The sequence below is a fragment of the Euphorbia lathyris genome, chromosome 3, assembly GCF_963576675.1.
Source record: "Euphorbia lathyris chromosome 3, ddEupLath1.1, whole genome shotgun sequence".
Taxonomy (NCBI): domain Eukaryota; kingdom Viridiplantae; phylum Streptophyta; class Magnoliopsida; order Malpighiales; family Euphorbiaceae; genus Euphorbia; species Euphorbia lathyris.
In genome coordinates, this window is record NC_088912.1 from 109,528,223 (window position 1) to 109,535,593 (window position 7,371).

At 37.5% G+C, this 7,371-nt stretch overlaps 1 pseudogene; it reads left to right on the forward strand.

Annotated features, from left to right (window-relative positions):
• The first annotated feature begins 4,413 nt into the window (after positions 1-4,413).
• On the forward strand, positions 4,414-6,926 carry LOC136222858 (serine carboxypeptidase-like 40; annotated as a pseudogene).
• Positions 6,927-7,371: the final 445 nt, after the last annotated feature.

Here is a 7,371-nt window from a genome sequence, read left to right on the forward strand (position 1 = left end):
CCATAAGGTACATTTCGGTCTCGCCCAAGGCCATTGTGACGAGCTCCTCTTCATCTTCCTCCTTAGATTGAGGGCGAATCATTAGTGATGCCGAATATGTCTCCTGGGCCACCTTTTGGCCACCTATGATCATTACACCTCCCTTGGCCGTGGGGATGTAAAGTGTTAAGTGTTGTATGGAGATAAGGGCTGCAACTTCGGAGATAAAAGGCCATCCGAGGATGATATTGTAAGCTAACTGACCATCCAAGACAGAAAATTCCAGATCCCCTTTCCAGACCTGATCATTGTCTGTAAGCTCGCAATCCAGAGTGACTTGGCCTTTTGTCTGGATAGTGTGTCCCGTCACTCCTAAGATATCGACCACAGTTGGCTCCACCTGAACAGGATCAATCATGAGTTTGGCGAAAGCTCCTCTGGTGATGACATTGCATGAACTCCCAGTATCAACCATCACTCTTTTCATCTCCCAGCCTTCCACCATCATAGTGACGACCAGTGCATCTGCATGGGGAGATATTTCAGGACCTACATCGGCAAAGGGGAAATTTAACGATGCCCTGTCAAGGGCGGTAGTCTTTGCCTTTTTTAGCATTGGCCGGTATCCAGGTCCGCCTGCTATGACATTGATGGTACCCTTCCCCTTCTTCTTTGGGTCCTCTTTGGATCTATTACCATATCCTTTCTTGCCATCATTCTGGATAAACCGATCCAATTTGCCTCTCTCGATGAGACGTTCGATTTCCCGAGCTAACTCCCAACATGCATCGGTGTCATGGCCATTTTTCCTGTGATACTTACAATAATTCTTAGGATTTTTAGCAGTATTGGTGTACTCTCCCCCCTTTGGTTCGGGGTATGAAATGCTCCGTTTGTGTTGACTGTTCTCGATCCACATAACGACTTCACTTTTAGAAGCGTTGAGAGGCGTGAAAGAGGTGACAAATGTTGATTTGTTCTTAGAACCCCTTTGCTTGCTTCTAGAGGAAGAATCCTGATGTTAGTCTTTGTCTCTATCTCGATGGCGAGATTCGCCCTTGTCCCTTTTGGGCGATGACTGCGATCCCCGGCGAATGTCATCCACCTCGATAAAGTCTTTACAACGCTCCATCAATTCTGCCATGCTGGTGGGTTTCTTTCGAATTAGATCTTCTTGCAAGCTCTTACAAGTGGTGTTTCTCACAAAACATTCCACTGCTACGGAGATATCCACATCAACGATTTGTATGCACAATTGGTTAAAAGTGTCTACGTACTCCCGAAGGGATTCATTCGCCTTCTGCTTTAACTCAAAAAGCTTTCATGATTTAACCACTGGAGGAATACAACCGGCGAATTTAGCACAGAATTCCCTGCTCAATTGATCAAAACTGTTTATTGAGCCCGGAGGTAAAGACTGAAACCATCCGTAGGCCGGACCTCCTAGCGTGGTGACAAACATTTTGCAGAGCACAGGCTCAGTGGCACGATTGAGTTTGAGCAGTATTCGGTATTTTCTGACGTGAGCTTCCGGATTGTCAACACCTGTGTAGATGGCCAGATTAGGTATTTTAAAAGCTCTATCAGTTTCCTCTGCCTCAATCCAAGCTGCGAAAGGCAAATCTCTATTGGCGAACGGATTGTGCCTGGCATTTTCCTCATTCATACGGAGCACCAGAGCTCTAACTCTATCATCGAAATTCTCCGGATCCGCCCTTGGGCGACCCCTTCGTGGAGATCTGCTTGGAGAAGAAGAAGAACTTGACCCAGATGATGGATCTGATGGCGAACGCCCTCCTCCGCTTCCGCGTCCGCCTCCTCCTCCGCTACTACCTCCTCCGCCCCCCTCATGGGGGAGCTTGCCCACTACCTCCTCCATGGCTTCCTGACGGGATGTGTCCAACAATTCCTGAGGGTGGCAGGGGTGGTGGTCCACTAGAATGGGGCGTCTCCGCTAGCCTTTTACTCCATCTACGACCAGGAAATGGGGGCGATCTTCCCCGACGTGAGGATCTCGGTCGTCGAGGCGAAGGTGATTTAGACCGCCTATTTTTCTCCCTTCTACGCTTTTGTGTGTTCGCCCCTCAGATCCGCCAAGGGATAGATTCGTCATTGGGCGCCTTGGGATATCGAACCCACCAGGATTTAACCCTAGACCCGTCGATCCGCCCGGAAGGGTTGAATCATTCCTTTGACTTCCTTCTGCGCCACCAGGGAATAACTCCCGATTGATTTATCGTTCTCCAGCTGCCGCCGTAGTAGTTACCATGGAGTCCGAGTTGTGAGCTTGGAGAAATGAAGAACTCTGGGCGCCCGGTCCAAAGTTTAACAAGGGCCAGGATGATACAGTTGACGTGGATGCCATGCTCCAATGTGGAGGAAGGGTCATGAACGACCGCAGGCGATTCCCCGTCTCGGGTCCAAACCGCTCTCCGATGGCTTGTGCACACATGTTGATGAAAGCATCAGGGTTCATACTACTTTTGACGTGCGCTGCAGGAGCAGTTGAATCTGTGCGGCTAGCACTAGATGGTGTAACTAATGGTGTTTCAATCCCTGAAGAGGGATTCTGATCTCCAGTCGTCATAGTTTCTTAATGTGAACGAAAAATCCTTTGTTTGATTAAGGATTCCACGCTCACCGCACCAATTGATAACAGGTGGGGAAATTCCGAGCAACGTCCGTCCCTGTGGGGGGGCGTCGTTGGGTTCGACGGGGGGAAGCTCCGATGCCAAAGTCAGTAAGGTGAATCAAGGAAACAAACTGAATTGACAAAGGTTGTGAGAATGTGTACCTTGATAGCCTAGGGAATCAGGCTATATATAGCTAAGAAGTCGTAACCTTCAGGCAACTAGAAAGCCTCCATTAATGCTCCATTAACGGCGGTTACAAGTTATCTTTAACCTGGCGGTTAGCTAATTGATAACTCATTAATGATCTTTATGGCCGAGTCGGTGACCAGCCGTTACAGTGGCGAATCGGGTGAATGAAGAGATTCGCCTCATAGGTCCGCCAGCGGATCTCTTCAAGCAGATCCGTGGAGATCCACCTGCCGGTTCCCCTTCGGGGATCAATACGCGGCGTTCTTGAGGTGAATATCCCTTTTAGTCCTTGGGATAATATCACGATGTTATCACTATTTTTACATTGTTTCTTAAATCGAAATCAAAGTGTATTTTAATTAGTATTATCTCTATTTTCACTTATATATATGTACTATTTACTAACTGTTTCAGACAATAAATTGTAAGGATAATAATCTTAAAAAGTATAATTTCGTAACATCTATATATTTATCCTAGTGTGTCTTTCTCTTGTCTTGTTTTAGGGTTCAGTTTCACATTCTTCCAATTGAAACCAAAGCATATATGCCAATTTTTTTAGGTTTGAGTTTCTCATTATTCTTCTTTTATTTTGTCATAACTCTTTTCTCTTTCTCTCTTTATCATGTTCCAAGCCAAAGACACACGAAAAGCAGAACAGGCACCATAATAGCACACTTTGAAATCGGAATAAATAAAACTATAAGAACTAAATTTTTAGGAAAATGATATTTTTTTCATAATATTTTTTTTTGTGACCAGTTACATCTATAAACAAAAATAAATAATATTAATTTTTGAGTTTTAAGTAATGAGCTACTTTCCATATATACAGTGATGGTAGGTGAAGATTAATACTATGTATATAAATAATTTTATGAGTAGTGAATAAAGGATTTGTTTCCATTTTTTAAATACAAAATTCAAGGTACAATGTTATAAGTTGACCAGGTTCAGAGTAATTTATCTATATATATAATATACTTTTATCTTTAAAAATGGAGTTTTCATTTTCATTAGATGTCTATAAATGTAATTATTAGTTTTCAGAAATAATATTTGAATTTATAGTTATAGAAAAAGCTTAGGAATTTCCTAAATAGCATATATTTTGAATAAAAAATAAATTAACATTTGGTTTAAGAAAATAAATAAAATTATTATCCTCCCAATTTAATGCGATTTAGTGGAGATAGATAATTTATTTTTATAAAAATAGAAGAAAAGAAATTGATGGTTTTTTTATTCAGAAATTGATGGTTTATATATTTGATATTTACTGAAAGCGTAAACGGGAATCCTATTTTGAATTAGAGATAGGGTTAAAATTAGACGAAGATTAAGAAAAAGATAAGGATTGATACACTGAGGTTATTATGTTTATAAATGTTTTTAATTATTTAAGTATATATATTTCAAACAGGAACAAATATATATTTTGAATTTTTTTTTTTTTTTTGTAATTTATATCGTTCATAATTAATTTCATTCCTTTAATAGATGGTTTGGTAAGAGATTTTGGATTAGTTCAGGTTTCATTTCATTTCAATACCACCTTTTTTTCATATGAGCCTAAAAACTTCAAAAATTGAAGTAGCAAAGGTTGACCAATATGAAAGGTAAAAATAGAAATAAATAACCATAAAAATGGAAAATTAATAATTATTTCCATATACAGGGATTTCCCATTTTTTGTCGATGAATATTCACATATATATAGAATCATGATCTTCAGATTCAACAAATTAAAAAAAAATGGGAACCCAACAGCCATGTTTATTTGTTGTTGTTTTGTTTGTGATAATCACATTCACAATGTGTTGTTGTGCAGGTGAAGAACTGCATCTGAAGAGGCAAACAGATGCACTGGACCAACTGTATAAAGAAAATTACAGAAGTAAATCTGATATTGATTTGAGAGATTTTAGTTTAGAAGACCAAGATGAAGATGATGAGGAAATCCAAAGTGTTGATAATAAGGAAGGATCAAAAGAGAAAGATAAGATAGAGAAATTGCCAGGACAACATATGGTTAAGTTTGCACACTATGCTGGTTATGTCACTGTTGATGCTACTGCCGGAAGATCCCTTTTTTATTATTTTGTGGAAGCAGAAGAACCATTTTCTAAGTCTGCACCTCTTTTTCTTTGGCTCAATGGAGGTATCTTTTTTTTTGGTAGGAGTGGAGAGGTATCCTTTTAATCATATATATATGTGTATATATCTATATTTATATGGACAAGAAAAAATGTCCAGCTTAATTAATTGGTTGATAATCAATTAATGATGTAGGACCTGGGTGTTCATCCTTGAGATATGGGGCAATGGAGGAGCTTGGACCATTTAGAGTCCATAGTAATGGAAAAACTCTTTACAGGAACAAATATGCTTGGAATAATGGTATATTTATTAATGTCCACAGTTTTGTAGATTAATCTCGCACTTCAATTTTATACTAATGTTGTTTTTGTTGTTGTATTCAGTTGCAAATGTGATATTTCTAGAGACACCCGCTGGTGTAGGATATTCATACTCCAATAGAACATCAGATTATAATAATAGTGGAGACAGACAAACAGCAAAAGATAATTATAAGTTTTTGGTGAAATGGTTAAAAAGATTTCCAGAATACAAAGGAAGAGATTTTTACATTGCAGGTGAAAGTTATGCTGGCCATTATGTTCCTCAATTTGCACACACTATTCTTTCCCATAACAAGAACAAGAACAAGCAAAAGCACGGAATCAAGCTCAAAGGAATTGCGGTATATATTTTATATGTTCTATATGTTTTGTTGATATATATATTACAAAGTCTAGCTAGTCTAGTGTAGGGATTTTAACGAAAAATGTGATACAGATTGGAAATGCAGCTATAGACGATGAAACGGATGACTCAGGGATGTGTGACTCAGGGATGTGACACAGGGATAGTTTGACTATTAGAAAAAGTTGTAACTTCACACCACAAGGTCAGAGAAATCCGAGCAAAGAGTGTACAGAAGCTATTAACAAGGCCTATAGTGATATTGCTGCCATTAACATTTACAACATCTATAGCCCCTTATGCCACAACAAGAAACCCAAAAACCCTTCTGTAAGTTTTTCATTACTTTGCTTCAAATTAAAATTAATACTTAATTTAAAATCCTAATTGTTTGTTTTTATATTGGCATTGCAGTTGGTGAATTTTGATCCATGTAGTGATAATTATGTGTATGCATATTTAAATAGACCACAAGTCCAAGAAGCACTACATGCTAATGTGACAAAGCTTGATCATGATTGGAAACCTTGTAGCGATGTAATTAATGGCTGGAATTATAGCTCCACAAGCAGCCTTTCCTTACTACGAGAATTCATGGATAATGGTTTAAGAGTTTTGATATATAGGTATGTATGTGTTTTCAATAAATTTTGATGATCTAACTCACCTATATGCGCAACTCTCCCTTAAATTTAAACAAACACATATAATAAATTCTACTTTCCGTTGAATTTTAATTAATAAATAGAGTTTTTGTGTTTGAGATACTTTTTCATATGTATAATTCAATTACTTATTATATTTATACAATATAATACCCAAAAAAATTTTATGGGTTATAATAGTAGACTAAAATTTACTAAAAATATCTTTGGATATAAACATTCATCTACATGATATAATAATAAGTAGAGCTGAACTTAAGGTTTTGTTTTGTTGGGTTGCAGCGGTGATATTGATGCAAGGGTACCCGTTACTTCAACTCAATATGCGTTGAAGAAGTTAAACCTTACAATCGAAATAGAATGGTATCCTTGGTTGTTCAATGGAGAGGTAGTTATAATATTGCACTATCAAAATTATAAAAGTATATTTTTTATGAATTATAAAAGTATTTACCGCAGTACAAATTAATTTCTTTTTTTTTGAAACATACAAATTAATTTCTTAATTATGAATTATAAAACATTGGTGTTTCAGGTTGGTGGATACACAGAGATTTATACAAAAAATTTGACATTTGCTACCATAAGAGGAGCTGGACATGAAGTACCATCATATCAGCCTGAGAGATCACTGGCATTGATTACATACTTTCTATCTGGAAAATCTCTACCTAGCATGCCAAACAAGACTTAAGTATTGGGCCAGCTAGCTACTACAATTTCTTGTTTATGGTAGTTAATAATACTTGGCTTGGTCGAGCTAGCTAGATTGTTTTCAAAATCTTTTCACTTTGTAATTGATTTAATTAGCTGAAAATGGTAATCAAAGTTTTCATTAAATTCCTATTTGATGTCTTCAAACTCCAACACAAGCTTGGTAGGCTGTTTCTAGAATACCTGAGATGAAATAAGCAAACTCTCAAAAGAATAATGCGTCCATACTTCGATGTTTAAGTCAATTTTCAACTATTATAAATTGAAGAAAAATATGGAATCTCAAAACAACATCATGGAAATATCATAATATAGCTTATTCAAATATTGGTAACTAATACAAACTATAGAAGTTAAATATGCTGAAAAACTACATCCTCCGTTACCTGTGAAAAATTAAGTTGTAGAACAATCAATGAACAAGC